Below are 19,664 nucleotides of genomic sequence, written 5' to 3' on the forward strand. Positions count from 1 at the left end.
TCACACGTCACTAAGGAAATAAAAATTAAAAACATTATGGGACACCGCTACAGAATGATTTAAATAAAACCTGAAAATCTAATGTCAGTGAGGATGTGGAACAACTGTAGGTCTCATCACTGCCTGGTTATAATGACAATGCAAAATCAATCATCCACACTGGACAACAGTTTGGCAGTTTCAGCGAAATTTCAACATATATCTACCACAGGACCCAGAAATTCCATTCCTGGATATGTTTACCTGAACGACATGAAAACTTATGTCCACACAAAAAAACATAACAATGTTATAAAAGTTCTATTTGAAATTGCCAAAGAGTGGAACATGGAAGCATCCTAAGTGTTACTTAACTGGGGAGTGGATAAACCAACTGGTTCATGTGTGCAAAGAATTCTAGTCAGTAAGGAAAGTGGAATGAACTGTTAACATACAAAAACATACACGCATCTCAAATGCATTATGCTGAGTGAAAGAAGCCAGAACAAAAAGGATACCATGCATGATTCCATTTATATGATGTTCTTGCAAAGACCCAACTATAGAGACAGACAAGAGATCAGGAGTTGTGGGGCAGAGAGTGGAGGGAGGGTGTGACTACCAAGAGATCTGGGAATCTATGAACAATGATTGAACTGTTATACATCGTGATTGTGGAAGCGCTTACAGCTCTGTATGCATTTATCAAAACTCACAGAACTGTTCGCTAAAAGTGCTATGTTTTAGGGTATGTGAATTATAACTCAAAAAAAAAAAAAAGGGAAAAATTAATTGTGGCAGGTGAAACTTCCCAGGAGCAAACTCTCACTTAGAGACTGGTGTGCAGGAAGACCAGATGGACCAGGGAACACACCCGAGGACAGGATGGGATGAAAGGAGTGGACGTGGGCAGACGTGGACCTTGATCTGTGAAGCAGACACAGCCAGGCCTGCAGTAGAACGTATGGGGCTCTGGTGCTGGGCCTGCTCTTCAGAGCCTACTGACTGGGCTGGGGGCCCAGCCTCTATCCCACCACAGGCACAGGTCACTAGATGCAGGCTGCCACCAGGAAGGGAAGTGTCCCTGCTGTGCCAGCTCTCTTCAGCGGAAGCAAGTCCTGGAGCTGCAGCTCAGCACCCACCATGGGATTCAGGTCTCTCTGTCCTGCCTCCCCTGAGGGCCAAACGCCTCCTGCTGAACCCTGAACCCTGACAGGAGTCCTGATCTACACCATGGTGCACCCAGAGTCAGGACATTAGCTGCAGATGACTTATAGGGTCACCCCTGGAACCCTGAGATCCATGTCCCTGTCCTGAGCAGAGCCCCATTGAGGGACCACAGTGCCCGATGGCTTTTGGGGACACGGTCATCTCAACTCAGCCACTTTCTCAGGGTTGTTTCCATTCCTGGGCTTGTCTATTCTCTCCCAGCATTGTCCCCACAGGACTGTGGCGGAGAGAACAGAATACTGTGTTGTCAAAACGGCCTAATTTTTGACCTGTGTCTGCTTCGCCCTAGTGGTGTCTCAGGGAGGAGGTGCAGGATGATGGGATTTGCAAAAAGAGTCAAAGGTCTCAGAGTCCTGGAGAGGGACAGGGAGCTGCTCACTCTGAGTCCCCATGGGGAAGAGAGGAGAGGGCAAGAGAGGTTTTGGCCTCTCTTTCCCACTGTCTGTGTCACTGTGACCTATCCCTGAATTCTATGGATCTCACCACAGTGATAGTCAGATTTGTCCTCACACTAGATGTTGGAGATGGTTAAGTAGAGGTCAGCCCCAGAGCTGGAACCTGAGAAGCAATCTGGGATCCCATTCCCCTTGCAGTGGCTTTTGCCACTGTTAACATTTATCACAAACCCAGGGGTCTTCCCTGGTCTCTGTTGATACAGTGAAGGAAGTAGGTGCTGTGCTCACTGCTCAGGGTGCAGGTGAGCTTGGCTGAAGCTCCCAAGGAGGCAGATGCAGATGGGGGCTGGGTCAGCACAGGTGGAGCACAAAGACCTGGAAACAGAAAATACCAGAATGATGCTGAATGCACCGAGACTGCACAGATGTTTCTGGGGACTGTATTCGGAGGGAAATGTCAGGTCTGGAGATCCCTGAGTGCCCTGGAACACTCTGAGCTGTGGAGAAAATGAGGGACAGGAGGTAGAAGGGAATCAAGTCAATGGTGGGGGGTGCTTCTAAGAGCTCTGCCCTGAGGTTGCCCAGCTCTACTGGCCTCTCCAAGTCCAGTCTTATCCTCTCTTTTTGTAGCTCAACTAGGGAGGAGCATTGAATGTACATCTGGTCTCCACTCCCTCCGTGTGAGCTCTTGTCTGAGCCCTGAGCCTAAGGACCTCCTGCTGGTAATTTCCTGAGGTCAGAAGGGCCAGGTGTGGGTTTTAGTGGGGGGGTTGATTCTACCCAATAGAAGTACCTGCAACGGAAGTAGCAGTCATGCCTTTTGCGCCTGAGCACAGCCCAGGGGACTTGGACCTATTAGAGTCCCCAAACCAAGACCCACAGCGCCCCCTGGTGTCCCAGGATGAATGTCACCCTACATGTACAGCTAGTTCAACAGAATGAGTACTTATGAGACTTTGATACCCTTGAACACCCTTGGTGAGTGTTGACGTGCACCCCCACAACCAGACATCACAATAACCCCCCAGCAGCCCTCTGCTTAAGGTCACCCTCTCCTCCAGTCTGATGAGGAGGGAGCCATCATTGTGAGGTTAAGTGATTTCCCCAAAGTCCCCAGACAGTGAGGAGTCAGTCAGGATTTCAATCCAGGAGCCTGACTTCAGAGCCTGACCTGTCAGCCTCTCCCTGCCTGCCCCTCACCATGCCCCATGTCCTCCTCCTCCCTCGTCACAGCCCTCCTGGTCCTACTGTCATCACCCTCTCTTTTGTACTCGGGTGCTCCTCCTCCCTTAGTCTATTCTGAAAGACACTTAGCTCTCAATGATGTTGGAATATATGTTTCCCACTGAAACCTAGGCCTCTGTGGACAGAGGTGGGGACGCTCTGGAATACCTATCAGTTTTCAAAGACTTAGGATAAAAATAATGTGAAATACATCAACCTCATTTTATATCTAATTCATACTGAAATTATATTATTTCAAGTAACTGAGTTAAAATATATTATAAGAAGTAATTTCACCATTTCTTTCCATTTTTTAATGCAGCTATTAAAGAATTTTCATTACATATGTTGTTCAAATTTTATTTCTGTTGGACAGGGCTGCACGGCAAAGTCACAATATCAGTCATTTCTTTTTTAAATAGAAGAGAGAACTTTCTGGCACCTTAAGGAGAAGCCAAGTCTCAGCTTTGAAAGCACAATGAGAGGCCACAGGATGGTGGTGAAGCCCAGGGGCTCTGGGGTCAGAAGACCTGGGTTTGCTGCTGGGTCGACCACTTTCTAGTTCTGACCTCAGGCAGGTTGCTCATCCCTCCAGGCCTCAGCTTCCCCATCTGTAAATCGGGTGATAATGAGAATGCTTGTTCACAGAGGATTTGTGATTAAACAAGTTAATAAATACGAAGCTCTTTGGATGATGCTTGATACACATTAAGCGCACATGACTGTTTCTTCCTCCTCCTTCTATTAATATCTGTAATCCTTATTCTTATGCAGAATATAAAGAAAGGCACTGGAATAGTAGAACAAGGAAAGTTATGGAAACAGAAAGTCTTGGGTCTGGGACATTTGGCATTGGCAACATGTCCTGGCTATGCCAGAATACACATACCTATGCTCACACATGCACACACACACACGCACATAGGCCCACAGATGCACTGTCCTTTGTACAGGTCACCGTGTTACCAGCACATTGGATTCTTGTTGTCCCCCAGGATGGAAATCAAGAGAGACAACAAACGGGAGTAGGAGAGTAAAAGTTTATTAGCTTGTGCATAAGAGAGGCACAAGGGAGCTGGTGCAGAAAGGAAAAGGGCAAGTGACTGGCTCGTTAGAGAGCGGGACTGTGGGGCATTTTATTAGGCAAAGGCTGGGGAGGAGTGCCTTGTCATGCCATGTAGAGGTGGGGTTGTGCTTATGCCTGCCCTGTTGCGTAGCATGCTACTACATGCGACGCATATATCATTAGCGTGCTAGCTCTCCATTCCTGGGGGTGATTTTTACTATGGTAATGGGGCTAGGGCCACCTTCAGTGGACTCCTGGGTGCTGGGCTGTATGCACAAGCCCGAGAATGTTTGGAGGCTGTGGAATGTGGATCTTGGTGGCCTCTATCTGATTCTCTTAGCTTGCCAGTTGGTTAGGGGCTTTATCTTGTTAGGCCAGGGGCTTTGCAGATGGCCTTGTCTCCTAAGGCTGGTTCCTTCAGAACAGGTGGGCACACCCTCCCGGCCCCTGTCCTTCTCACGAGGCCTTTGGGTCCAGAGACATGGTCCTGGTTCTCCAACAGAGACATCATGAGATGTCTCAGCAGAACTACAGCAGGACCTCTTCATGCTTGTCCAGATCTGTGATGTGGGTCATCTCATCCCCATTGTCTCACTAGAGTCAGCCCTGCTTGTGACTCCTCATTCTGGGAGGGGTACCTGGTTCTGCAGAACCTGCAAACCTGAACTGCACATGTTGACATCAGTGTGTGTCCTCTGACCCATCCACAGAGGACAGCATACAGGTCTGCGTGCTGTCAAGTTAAAAAAAAAAAATTCACTAGTTATTTTACCCTCAAAATGAGTTTATTCAGGCATAGCCAAAATAATTTCAATTTAGGATGTGCATGCTATGGCAATTGATAGGCAAATCTGGAAAACAAAGGAAAGGAGTTGCCTTTAAGGAAAAAAAGGGGTACCTGGGAGGACTGTTCTAAGGGAAAGTCCATTGGGGGAAAGTAACAGTTCAGGGCGGCTGTGACTTCTCATTGGCTGAGCAGTTGCTGGGTGAGGAGAGAAATCTTCCTTCAGCAGTAAAGTAGTTGTACTTCCTGTTGGAGATGCAGGCACCTCTCTTCCTGTTCGGAGTAACTGATGAGGAAAGATAGGGTGTGAGAGCTCCCACTATAGGCCTTCCTGACTCCTTTTTAGTGAAAGTTTCATTTATTTCCACAGAGGGCAGGTGAGGACTGATGGGCCTCCAGGCTGGGCTGGTGTCATTGAGGGGAAGGGACACTGGGCAGAGAGAGCAGGGGCACCTCGGACTGATCCCTCAGGTCAGTCCAGAGAACACAGGGGGAGTTTAACAGCTCTTAGGGACGCCACACCACAGCACAGCTGAGCTGGCTCAGGAGGACCAGGACCTGTGGTAGGAGTAGAAGCAGATCAGCTTGGTGTCCTGGGAACTCCATCAGGAAGGCAACTGCCACTTAGTTCCCCATCCACTGACGAAACAGGGTTCTTGGGCCGGCCCAGTGGCATAGTGGTTAAGTTAGCAATCTCCACTTCGGCTGCCCAGCGTTCTTAGGTTTGAATCCTGGGCACGGACCTACGCACCACACTTCAATCCATGCTGTGGCAGCATCCCATATACAAAACAGAGGAAAATGGGCACAGACGTTAGCTCAGGGCTTATCTCCCTCAGCAAAAAAAGGAAGATTAGCAATGGATGTTAGCTCAGGGCCAATCTTCATCATAAAAAAAATAAATAAATGGGGTTCTTGTCTCACTTATGGCCTGACTGTCGAGGCCATCCTTTTCACATCAGGGATTTTCTCACTATGGATGGAGCCTGTACATCAGGCACAAGAGACACGTCATTTAGGGGATGGTGAGGTGTCTTTCTGGGCTGTCACTTCATGCCCCACCTGAATCTCTGAGAACTTGGTTGTGCCCCTACTACCTGCTGATGCACTATCTGTGCACCTACGACCTATCCCTCCAAAGGAAGGGAGGAACCAACCATGGCAGAAACCACTGTTATGAGCTGAACTGTGTGCCCTCTCAAGTCCATATATCGAGGTCCTAATCCCCAGTATGTCTGAATGGGAGCTTATTGGATATAGGACCATTGCAGATGTAATTTGTTAATTTAAGATGAGATAACACTGGAGTAGGGTGGACCCCCACAGGTGTCTCTCTGGACAGACGTGGGGATGTTCCATCTGCTTCTTCCATGGCCTGGTTTGGTTCCTATGGAGACCACCCTTGTTATGTGTCAGAGATTTACTCACTCTGGTGATGTCAGAGAGCAAGGACAGAGCCTGCACATCCAGGCACAGAGATGGGGCTTAGGGGAGGTCAGGGGTCTTTCTGGGCTGTCAATTATGCCCCATCTGAATTCCTGAGAGCTTGGTGATCCATCTCTAACCTGCAGAGCCCCCAAGGGGAGGGAGGGCCAAAAGACGGCGGAAACATTGTTATGAGTTGAATTGTGTCCCCTACTAACCCCATTTCATGTGTTGACATTCTAATCCCGGGATTTCAGAATGGGTCCTTATTTGGAAATAGCATTACTGCATATGTGACTAGTAAAGATGAGATCATAATGGAGTAGGGCAGGCCCCTAATCCAATTAATTTGATGTGTCCTTATAAAAAGAAGAAATTTGGAGACACTCACAAGAGTGTGAAGATGGAGGCAGAATCTACAAGCAAAGAACACCAATGATTGCTAGCAAACCACCAGAAGCTAGAAGAGAGACATGGAGCAGATTCTCCTTCACAGCCCGCAATAAAACAAACCCTGCTGACACTTTGATCTCAGACTTCTAACTCTAGAACCATGAGACAGTAAATCACTACTGTCAGCCCCCAGTGTGTGGTAGTCTGTGACAACCGCCCTAGCAAACTAACACAGTCACCACTAGAACTCTGCTCTCAGGGCCTCAGCAGTAGGGCTGGGCTCCTTCCAGTTGCTTTGTCTTTATGATCACAACCCCCTGGAAGGGGCCTCCTGCCATGTGCTTCCCTCCCCTGAAATGTAGATTCTCCTCCCAGGAGCCCATCTCAAGTGCCCAGGCAGCACAGTCTCTCCTGTAACCTAAGACCTCTCTGTCCCCATGCCTGCTCTATCTGTGTTCATGGTGGAAAGTGAGGCACATGGTTCCAAATTCTTGTCCTGTCCTGCAAGAATATTCCGTAGTTTCCCATGTGAGTTATAACCATGAAAGTAAATATTCAGAATCACTCCCTTGTGGGGCCTGTGGACAATCTATCCTTTCCGTAACTGAATCTAACTGTGACAAAGGCAAAAATGAGACATTATATGAGCTAAGAGCTGCAAAACGGTCCTATGAGAATATTCACGAAAAGCATCTCGCTTAGTCTTTATGTCGTGGATGGCCTCCCTGAGGATGGTACATTTAAACAGAGCTTTGAAGGATAATATGGTGTTAATCTGGTAAGGATACGTACCCCAGGGAAGGATGACGGGCAAGGAGCTAAGATAAACAATTGGGTGGTTAAAGGGATTTATGAGGAGATTTGGAGCAACTTTGATGGTAGGACAGAGGGCTTGTTCAGGGCTCCGTGGCTGCTGGTCACTGACCAAGCCCGACACCCCCAGGAAGGAGGACCCCTCTTGGATCTGCTCACGCCCTCTGGTCACAGGCTAGTCAGGCCGGGGTCACCTGTCCTCTCACTCCTCTCTCTAGTAATGAGAAGACAGGACAGATCTGAAAAGCTAGACAGAGAGGCCCCATCCCAGAATGAGGTGGACAACAGTCGCCACAGGCAGGGTCTCAAGGTGGCCCCCCTGCACTGTCCAAGCCTGGATTCTGAGCCATCTGGGCGTCATCTATACCTGCCTCTCCTAAGCAGATCTAGTGGGTGTCTGACCACACAGACCACAGGCAGGGACAGAGATTTTGCTCCCAAGTGGCCTCAATGATTTGATGCTCCCAAGGGTGCACTTTGTCAAGTGGGGGGAGAAAAGAGTGGACCTCACTTCCTTGGCCTTGCACCTAGAATGTGATGCACTCCAGGGGAGTTGACAACAGAATACGAGGCAAGAAGGGGAGTATGGTCAGCCCAGGATAGTTTTGGTCTTAGTTTCTCATCACTGAGAAACAGTGGGAACAAGTCCCCCTCCTCCACTCTGTATAGGGACAGGAATAATAATTGGGATTATGGTGAGACTGGATCTGAGAGATGATCAGAGAGACCATGGTGCCAGAGTTGGAGGCTGGGGCCTGTGAGATTGATTCTTCACCCCACCCTCAGTCGTGTGGGGCTGTGCCAGGAGCTGTTGGCAACAGGAGACACAATTATAATCCCCAATGTCACTGCTGCTTCAGCACAGGAGACAATGACCATTGTCCGGGCGCCCCAGATGCCTAGGGAGGCTGAGTCATGAAAGATTTGTCCCCCAACCCAGATGGGAGGGAGAAATGTGGACAGAGGTTAGTGCAGGGCCAAGACCCCACGGAGCCTGGGTGGGAGGGAGAGCAGGTCCCCTGTGCTTCACAGACTGTGCCTTCCTGTGGTGACTCTCACCTGAGCTGTGAGTAGCAGGTGAGCAAGAGTAAAGCCACTCAAAGTGTGGTCCTCGGAGGATCAGCAGCACAAGCTCCCCTGGGATCTGTTAGACATGCAGATTCCTGGGCCCCACCCTGACCTGCTGCAGCTGCATCTGCATCTTGTGGAGACCCCCAGGGGACTGTGTGCTCACTGAAGTCTCAGAAGCTCTGGTCTAGGCCACTGTGGAAACTCTCACTTCCTTTGCTTTTGAGCCCTTGTTTCCCGCAAGACCTTCTTAGACCACCTCAGTGCTGGCACTTAACTGTCCTGCCCTCATCAAACTGAGCTTGACTCAGGTACTGGATCGTGTGATGATATGGAAAAAAATGTTTGAAGAACATACATTTTCGCAACCCACATGGGTGGTGTGTTGGGGAGGGGGGCCTCCCAATGGGACTTCAGATGGAAATGGTTCAGGCCATTTCTCTTGTTCTCATTCAACTCCAGGTAACCTGGACTTTCCTCGTGACCTCACATGTTATGGTCTCGTCTGTCTTAGAGTTTCCATATGCTTTTATCCCTGATTGAAACACCTCCCATGACCCTCATCCTCACCAACGCCTATTGTCATTGTCCTTTTAAGCTGGTGTAAGAAAATGCCACAGAGAGGGTAGCTTAAAATCAACACAGCTTTGTTACTGGAGGCTGAGAATTCCAAGATCAAGGCACCAGTATGGCTGCCTTCTAGCCCTCTTCTTGGTTCATAGCTGTTGCCTTCTCTCTGTGTCCTCTCTCACAGAGTGGAAGGGGCTGAGGATGTGGCATCAGTTATAAGATTACTAATCCCATTCTTGAGGCTCTACCCTCTTGACCTAACACCACACGAAGGCCCCATCTACTAATACTTTCACCTTTCTGGTTCAAGATTTCAAAGTATGAATTTTGGAGGGACACAAGTGTTCAGACCACAGCATCTGCATAAATCCTCATAACCCTTTCAGTTCTGTGTTCATATCACATATCTAGGAAGTGGACCTTGACCATCAGAATATTTCGCAACCCAGAACTACAATTTTTTTAGCTTTTAACACAAAGGGTCTTCACAGTTGGGTATGAGATATCCAAATTCTTTGCGTGGAGAACATCCCTCCCCTCCTGTTTCTACACCCTCTATCTTACCTTTATGATATCCTAACAGGACAAGAAACACAACAGGAAGCCATGTCTGTTTGCATGAAAATCTTTTAAGTTACTATAGAGATTACCATGTGTTTTTGTCTTTTATTTTATTAATATGGTATAGTGCATTGATTGATTTCCAGATGCTAAAACGAACCTGCATTTCTGGGATGAATACCACATGGTCATGTTTTATGTTTTGTGAATGAAACTGGGACCCCTCTTTCTGGTCTAACAGGCAAATCTAACAAGCAAGCTGCATAGGCTTAAAGTCAGTGCAAAGATCCATGCTGTACTGTGAAGCAGCGGTGCAGGCCTCATAAGCCTGTGTCTAAATGACTTTGCAGCCCCTCGCCTCATTACTGAAAGCACCAGCAGCATGAATCAGCAGTGGGAAGAGATACTGAGTACCTCACTCTCATAATTCCCACCTGCATTTCTCAGAGACTGAAGGAAAAATGAGGACCCTGGTCCTTGCCTCCCGCCACACCTAGATAACACCAGCATTATGAGCCTTGTTTGACCAAAAAGCTCTCGTATCCTTGAAGTAGATGATGGTTAGATGTGTCGGCCCTTTCCTGCATGGACACTGCTTACTTAAAAGGTATATAAACAACACTCAGACCTGTAGACCTCGGAGTAGTTCCTAGAATACTCTGTTTGACTGTTTCCCAGGATTCGAATTCCTCACCTTCATTATTGAATAAACTTGTTCAATTAACTTTTGCCTAGACTCTTCATTTCAGTCAACAGTTTATAAATTTGGTTTTTAGTATTTTGTTGAGGTTCTTTTACGTCTATATTCATAAGGATTATTGGTCTGTAGTTTTCTTTTCTCGTGATGTCTTTATCTGGTTTTGGTATCAGGGTAATACTGGCCTCATGGAATGAGTTGCTAAGTGTTATCTCTCCTATATTTTGGAAGAGTTTGTGAACATTTGTATAAATTCATTAAACTTTTGGTAGAATTCACCAGTGAAGCCATCTGTGCCTAGGCCTTTCTTCATGGGAAGTTTTTGATTAGTAACTTAATCTCTTTACTTGTTATACGTTTAGCCATGTTTTTTATTTCTTCTTGAGTCAGTTTTAGTAATTTGTATATTTCCAGCAATTTGCCTATCTAATTCTTTGTCATGCAGTTGTTCATTCCCACATTATTCCTTTTATTCTTTAATGTCAGACATTTGAGAACATATCCTGTATCGTTTCTGTCTCTTTATATTTATTGATCCTTTTTATACGGTCCATCCTGGAGAATGTTTCATGTGCACTTGAGAAGAACGTATGTTCTGCATTTGTTGGATGTAGTTTTGTATCAAGGTCTCTTAAGTCCAGTTGATATATAGTGTGCTTTAAGCCTTTTATTTCTATATTTGTATGCCATTAATATATTTAACCATGAGGTTACAACATCTGAAGCTTTTCATTGCTTTGCATACATTCACATTTCTATCTGGTCTCATTTTTCTTCTGTCTGAGGGGTCCTTTATTATTTCTTGTAGTGAGGCTCTGTGTATGATCAATTCTGTAAGCTTTTGTATGTCTGAAAAAGATTTATTTTGTACACGTTTTTGAAATATAGTTTCACCAGGTGAAGAATTCCAGAATGACGGTTTTTCCTTTAATATTTAAAGACGTTGCTCCCCTATCTTCTGGATTTCATTGCTTCTAATGAGATATCTGCTTTTATACTTGTGTTGCCAATCTGTATATAAAGGCTTTTCTCTATGTCTGCTTTTAAGAGTGTCTTCATGACTGCATTTTAAGCATTTTGACTGTGATGTATGTTGGTGGTATTTTATTTTGTGTGTTTGTGTGCTTGGTGTGTGTCGAGTTTCTGGGAACTGTGGGTTTATAGTTTTCACCAAATTTGGAACGTATTGGTCATTATTTCTTTATTTTCTCTATCCCCCCATCTTCTATCTTTCTATGACTTCAGTTTCACCATTTTAGGTGGCTTGAAGTTGTCTTAAAACTCATTGATGCTCTATTTACTAAATTTTAGTCTTTTTTTTCTGTTTCATTCATAATAGTTTCTCTTGCTCTGTCATCAAGTTCACTAATCTTTTCTTTTGCATCATCTCACCTGCTGTCAACCACATCCAGTGTATTTTTCTCTCAGATTTTAGTTTTCACTTCTAGAAGTTCTTTGCTTATGTCTTCCATGTCTCTACTTAACATGTTCAATCATTCCTCTACCCTGATGAACACCTGGGATACATGTATAATGGTTTTTTGTTGCATGCATATCTACAACTTCTATCACTGCTGAAAATTCAGGTCCAGTTTGGATTGATTAACTTTTCTGCTTCTTATGGGTCACCTTTTTCTGCTTCTTTGCAGAAACTCTCTGATAGAATGTCACACATTGTAAATATTTCCTTGTTGGATCGCATGATTTTTTTTCTATTTTTTGATATATTTTTGTCCTTTTTTCTTGGATTCAGTAAAGCTCTTACCCAACAAAGTGGGCTCACCTACTGGTGAGTCAAATAAGACTCTATACCAGTGGAAGTGGTCTCACAAAGTAAAGTTTATTTGCAGCAAACAGGAGGCCATGAGGAATCATTTCCAAAGTCATGGTGTCCCTAAACAAAGGGAAGCAGGAAATTTTATTTTACTTGAGGAATGAATATTCAAAAGGGAGATGCAGGTATTCACTTGCAGGGTCTCAGTTGGAGAGTATGCTTCCAATAATGCAGCCTAAGCTCCTCCTGGAGAGATCTTTGCATTAAAAATAAGGCAAAGATCATGGGTGTAGCTCTTGTGGTGAGGCTTGGTCAGTTTCAGGATGGTTGGTGGTTACATCTCCTTAACATACAAAAGGAAAAGAAACAACTTGGAAAAACAGTGAATTGCTTCAAAACCCACCTTTGAGTTTCTCAAGATGCCAAGTCGGTGACAGAAGCAATGGTCAACTTATCACCACATGTAAGAAATCCAGGGACCATGAAGAAGCATGGATGCATGTCTGTCATTCCATCCAGTTCTTCTATCCCCAAATCACACTGTCACCTAGAAAACACAAGGAAAGCCTGGTCCTGCCAGCTCTTAATCCACTCCTGATCCAGTGTCTGCAGAACCTGCCAAGAGGACTGGGAGGAGAGGGCAGCCTTGGGATCTCAGATCAGGATCCTGGGCCAGACCTGTTCATTGCTTTCTCTGCAGTCCTCCTGGGGCTGGAGGACAGTGTGACACAGATGGGGAAGGGTTAGAATCTCACTGTGAGCATTACCACTGTCCCACACCTGACAGTAATAGTCAGCCTTATCCTTGGCCTAGGCCCTGCTGATGGTCAAGGTTGGTGTGTTCCCGAGCTGGAGCCAAGAATCCATCAGAGATCCCTGAGGACCAGTTGCTATACCCATAGATGGACAGCATAGGTTCTGGCTGTCCATCTGGCTGAGCTGGCTGTCCTGGCTTCTGCGGGTCCCAGTGAGCATAACTGCTTTCTATGCTGTCTCCCTGGCAGGTGATCCTGGCCTTCTGTCCCAAGGATTCAGACACTGCAGGTGGCTGAGTCAACTCAGTGGAAGCCACAGAACCTGCAAGAGAGGACAGGAGAGGTGAGTGTCAGGATGAGGCTCTCATTCCCAGAGGGCACACACCCTGGAGCCTCCATTCTGCAGAGCTGAAGGTCAGGGCAGGCTACTCCCTGATTTCTTTGGGGGCCGAGCCCCGGGGAGCAGCACCTGTGCAGAGAGTGAGGAGGGGGAGCAGGAAATGGGTCCAGGCCACGGTGGAGATGGCCCACAGCTCTGTCTCTTAGCTCATAGCACTGCCGGGCTCTGCAAAGACCCTCTTATTTTCTTCTCAGGCCCTTAGAGGCAGTGAGGGATGGTATGTAAGTTTACGCCTCCCCTGGGGCTACTCATTGAGAGGGGGGAGTCACTCATTCCAGCTGTGGTGACAGCCAGGTGACTGAGGGGGAACAGGATGGATTCCCCCAGCCTCCTCAAACTGCTTCACAGCTCTGAAAATCAGCCTTGACCCCCCAGGCCTGATCATAGTGACCTCCTGAGGTTTTGTCACAGCATGCATACCCAGGTCCTTACCCCACACACAAGAGGGGCCAAATAAAACTAGAACGCCAGGCTTATGGCAAGGAAAGTCTTTATTTCGGGTCACATCAGCCGGGAGACGAGAGCTCTCAAATTTGTCCCTTCTCCCCAAAAGATGGGAAGCAAGGGGTTTTAGAGGTTGTGAGGAATGTGGCTGCTGGTAGGGAGGGGGAGCCTGGGGCATTGCTGGTCAGCACTTTCCCACCAGCCTGCCTTTTGCCTTGTGAGGCTGCTCAAAGGGAGGAGGAAGGCCAGTAAAGGAATGGCAGGTGGGGGTCCTTCAACTATCTCAGTCTCTGTGGTGGAGGGTGGATTCTGGCGCCAGGAAGCCAAGGAGTTGAGGTCTGAGAAGCTTTAGCTTCTTGATATCAGTTTCCCTGTAACAAACCTCCAGAACTGGTAATTAGCCAAAGCTTCAGTGTTAGCCCAGCTTGAGGCCACCCGGGCTTTTAACAATTTGTAAAACAACCAATATCTACATGTGAATGTAACTTAGAGAAACAGGGAAAGAGGATGAGTGCTTTTGGTTTTAACCCCATATATTCTGAGTTTAATGTAGGGGAACTGGTATCAGGGCCGGTGTCAGTTGGCACCACTTGCCAGCTGTCCACAACACCTCTTGGCCTGTGGTCTGTACTGGGCTGTCTCAGCAGTGCAGTGGGCCTTCTAGGAGCCTGGCCATCAGGCTGAGCTGGGCCCCCTGAGAGATGACTGACAACACTGACTCACTGAAGGTTTGCCATGGATGCACACTGACTCACTGAAGGTTTGCCATGGATGCATTGTCTTCCTCCTATTTAACATTCTCTCGGGGTCCCTCAAACACAGTTTTGTCCCCGGTCTTGGCATAATGGCATTAGAAAATGTACTTGCGCCAGTAGAATTTTTATTAATCATTTTGTATATGGTAGTTTCCTTGTTAAACAACTCCTTGCTTTTGTGGATCCATCACAGACTCTAGTCTCATTTTACACAAGGAGTTTTCTGACTCCTGTGACATCTCGATTCTGACAACACACTAGCAAATGGCATTGGCAACTCTTTGTTTCTTTTTAAAAACATTTTTCATCAATGTCTTGTGTAAACTTGTTGGAAGCACCAGAATTCCAGCCCTGACTAAAACACTGACTTGCATTTCCATGGTATCTGTGAGAGTCCCCGGAGTCATTTCTTGGCACAAGGTGTGAGCTCTGGGGGCTGGATGGTCAGTGGTCCCTCCAGCAAGGAAGATCTTGTCACTGAACCAAGGACAGCCCAGTGACCAGATCTGTGACCCAAGGAGTCAGCATCTACTTCACTCTGGAGAGTCTCCTAAAGGAGGCTGTGGATGATCCATCCAGGGACCAGGGGTTCCCAGTGCCCCATCTCCCCCCTCCACCCTGAAGTGACCCTGAACAAAGGAGCTGAGGCCCTAGTTGGAGTCTGCCTGGATGTGGGGAAGGGAGGCAGAGGGTGAGTGGTCAGGCATCTCCGGACACGCCCAGGACAGAGAGGTCAGCTCCCGAGGACCACTGGTGGAAAACGATGTGACCTTGCCTTCCCAGGTGAGGCACTCACTGTCTCCAAGTCCCTTCAGTGTCCTGGGTGTCATTGTGTGAATCTGACCCTCAGAATGTGGTCACTACAGCCTGAAGGGATGGGATGGACGGTCCTGAATTTCAGTCTGTGCACTGAACCTTAGACGCCTACTGAGCCCCAGGGCTGATCTCCCTCTGAGGCTGCACCTGGGCAGCCCCAGCCTCTGTCCTGCATGCTCCTGGTGGCAGCTCTGCTGCCCCCTGCTGGTGGAGGAGAACTCAGACCAGGAGCTTCCCTCCTGCAGTACAGGCAGTTGTATGCCTGTGGCTGACCCCTGCACAGGGCTATCAAAATTGTAACAATATTTGATGACAGTGACTCAGCACTGACCATGTGCTGTGCTTTGCCCTGTGCTGCAGCTCTGCCCACAAGAACTCATTTAACTGTGGAATCACATCTGAGGGGGTATTGTTTTCATCCCAGCACAGACTCCTAAGCAATGCACTTCCCAGCAGAGACCAAGTTAGGAGGGTCCCTAGGGTGAAAGGAAGGCCCGTGACAACAGCCTCAGCTTAGAGACAGGCCAGCAGGATTTGAGGGGTGAGAAGAGCCCATGGGTAAAGGGCAGAGGGGCTGGAATCTCCTGGTCCAGGGTAAGTAGGGCCAGTGGGTGGGATCCTGCAGTGACCAGCTGCTCACTGGGACGAAAAGGTGGGGGCTCCCAGGAGACGGGACGGCAGCCCAGGAGCCCAGCTTTAGAGGACAGTTTATGTCCAAGACACCAAGGCTGAATGTGAGGAGAGAAGAGCCAGTGGGCTACCAGGTTAGGTGCAGAGGGCCCCAGACACTGAGCATCACCAAACTCCTTCTCATGTACTGCACCATTCACTAATTTTTATATTTATTTATTATACCTGTTCTTTATTGCTCATCTCCACCAGAATGAAGCTCCATGAGGGCAGGCAGTTTGATCTGCTTTGTTCACTGTTGAATCTCCGGCAAACTGAACACTGTCTGAGCCTAGTCAGAGGATTGGAACTCACTTCATACTGTTGCATCATGTGCTAATATTTTTCTATGTATCCAGTGACCTTTGTTTAGATTATCATGTGTTATTCAAAAATACATTTCAGGTTTTCCAATAGACATTTTAGTGAATTGGTGACTTGGAAAAAAGGCAAAACCTCTGCCTGAATCAGCCTAACCAGTGGTGGCACATCCCTGTGATCCTCACCTGCTCCCGGGACATTGCCAGGTGGGGTCTGAGCTCTGTCTTTCTCTTCCTGGTCAGTATTGGGAAGTCACAGGAGGACTTCCGTCAGGATCATAAAACCATTGAACTCGTAATTTGAAGAGTTTCCTCTCTCACAGAAGGAACAGAAAAGTCTGCTATTAGATTAGGCATTTCAATACCTATCACTCAGAGAGAGGGGGTGGTGGGAAAGAGAGAGAGAATCAGTAAGGATATAGAAGAGTTACACAGCATTGTTTACAATTTGACATAACAGGCATTTGTAGAACATTACACCCACAGGAGCCGAGGAGAAAATTTTTTCAAGTACATTTCAACAATTATCCAGGATTGACGGTATACTAGGCATTAATCAAAGATCACTAAATTCAAAGGACTGGAATCATGAAAAGCATGAACACACAGAATTCAATTTAAAAAACAACCTGAAGAAAAGTGGAAAAACCCAATTTTTGAAAATTGAAGAATATACCTTTAAGTAAACCAGGAGGCAAAGGAGAAATCACAATGCAAATGAGAAAATACTGAGTTTTATTAAAACAAAAAACAAAACATATCAAAATTTAAGGACTGCAGCTAAAGCAGTGCTTTCAGAGAAATTTATAGCTTTAAATGCTGAACGTTGGAAAGGAAGAAACATCCAAAATGAATAATTTAACCTTTGACCTCCCAAAGGTGAAATAAGGAGAGGAAATCAAGCCCAGTGTAAATAAAAGGAAGATATAAACATCGCTACTGACCCTACGCTAATGAACAGCATTATAAGGAAATATGCCAAGTAATGAATGCAACATTTTAGATGATTTTGATGAAGCAAACAAAATCCCTAACAACGTCCTCATGCAGGGCCGTCCCCACACAAGTGAGGCCATCTCAGCTCCATCCTCACGGTCTCCACCCACTGACATCCTCCGGGCCTTCCTTCTTCAGCTTGATTTATCACATATGCACCTCGTTTACCTTGTGCTCTTGCGAGGGGACCGAGGTCTTGGAGGCTGGGGTGGGAGAGGTAAAGAGCGTTTCTATAGCCATGTCTGGTGATCAGTTCACTGTGAATTTTTTCCGATTATTTTATTGTGATAAGACATATATGGCATGAAATTTACTGTCTTAACCATTTTTACTTGTCCACGATATCTCAAAATCCTCTATATGTACACTATGAATTTTTCTATGTCCTGCATTGGGAAGCAGAATTGAGGGGGAAATTTATCATGAACTCTCACTTAAGAGATTTGTGTCTTTTTATTTTGTAGGTTTTTTGTATGCAGCCCAAATTGGGTCTTGTTTTTAAATTCAATCTGACAATCTCTGTCTCTTGATTGTGATATTTAGACCATTTACAATGAATGTGGTTATTAACATGTTTTAAATACACCATCTTAGCATTTGTTTTCTATGTCCCGTCTGTTCTTTGTTCACTTTTTCTTTTATCTGTTTCTTTTAGGTTGAGTATTGTTATGATTCTGTTTTATGTCCTTTTTGTCTTACTGGCTATAACTCTTTGCCATCATATTATCTGTAACTTTTCAAAGTTAACATGCAGGTGATGTTATATCATGTTACATATATAAGAACCCTATAACATGCTTCCATCTCTTTCCTCTCATTATTTTTGCTGTTATTGTCAAACGTTTTACTTTTACATACAGTATAAATTTCAACATACTTAGCTATTATATTTTGCTTTAGACAGTGAATGGTCTGTTAAAGAGGTTTAAATAATAAAAAAATCTCAATATTTTTAGCTTTAGTTAACATTTCTGATTCTTTTCATTCATTTTTGTAGATTCAGATTCTTTCTGGTATCATTTCCTTCTGCTTGAGGGGTGTTCAATATTATTTCCTGGATTGCAGGTCTGCTCATCATCAATTCTGTCAGTTTTTGTGTGTCTTAAGAATTTTTTTTTAGCCTTCATTTTTGAAAGATATTTTCACTGGGTAGACATTAAGGTTTCTTTTTTTTTTTTTTCTTTCAATCCTTTTAGAGATGTCAATCCACTTTCTTCCCACTTGTATTTCTTCTAGTGAGGAATCTGTGGGAATCCTTTTCTTTGTTCCCCTGATTATAGTGTCTTTTCTCTTTGGCTGCTTTCAGAATTGTCTCTTTTTCATTATATTAAATTATTAAATATTGATGTTTGTTGTGTGCGTTTCTTTTTTCCTGTGTTTGGTGTTTGTTGAGCTTTCTGGATCTGTGGGTTTGAGTTTTCATCAAATTTAGAACATTTGGGCCAATATTTATTCAAATATTTTTTTCAATACATCTGCCCCATCTTCTATCATTGGGAGACTCCAATTTCATCCATAAAACTTTACTTAGAGTATGCCTACAAATGAGCAATTCTTTGTTCATTTTTAAAAGTATTTTCTCTCTAATTTTGTAGTCTCTATTGCTTTATCTTTGAGTTCAACCATGTTTTCTTCAGCAGTGGCATATCTGCTGTTAATCTCATCCCTTACATTTTTAATCTAAGAAATTGTTGTTTTCATACCCAAAGGTTGATTTGTATATTTTTGTTGTCTTCCATGTCTCCACTTAACAGTTTCAATTATTTGGACCTAATTTGGACAAAGCACTGCAACATCAACTCTCAAATGAATATGCGGCATTCTTGCCTACCCTACAGATTTCAGACTTGCCAGCCCAACAATTACATGGGCCCACTCCTTAAAATCTCTCTCTCACTAGATAGATAGATAGATAGATAGATAGATAGATAGAAGATAGATATGCACATGTATCTAATACATATATAGAATATCTATCTATCTATCTATCTATCTATCTATCTATCATATAGCTATCTTTCTATCATCTGTCTATCTCCTATTAATTCCATTTCTCTGGAGAACTCTAACTAAAACATCTTATTAGCTATAAATCTTTTTTGTTAAATGGGTTTTATTTGAATGATTGCTTTAGGGTCACAGCACTAACCTAACTTATAAAAGTCTACCTTCCAGTGACATTCTATCACTTCACATATAGTATCAGAGTATTTTAACATGTTCTTCTCTCCCCTCAACTTTTGTGCTATCATTGTCATAAATTTTATTTTGACATTCATTAAAAAACAAAGTAATTTTTTTGCTTTACACTTATCTTCTATAGACATTAACATAAGATGTTTCTATATTGATCCATGTAGTTCCATCTGATTCTTTTTATTACTTTGTGTAGATTCACATTTCTAGCTGGTATAATATTGCGTCTGTCTGAGGGGTGTCTTTTACTAATTCTTGGTGAGGATCTGTGGATGATCAGTTACATAGGGTTTTGCATGTCTAAAAAACTTTTATTTTGCCTTCTTTTTTTTGT

Source organism: Ceratotherium simum, chromosome 35, assembly GCF_057802395.1.
Source record: "Ceratotherium simum simum isolate JZ-2026a chromosome 35, ASM5780239v1, whole genome shotgun sequence".
NCBI classification, from domain to species: Eukaryota; Metazoa; Chordata; class Mammalia; order Perissodactyla; family Rhinocerotidae; genus Ceratotherium; species Ceratotherium simum.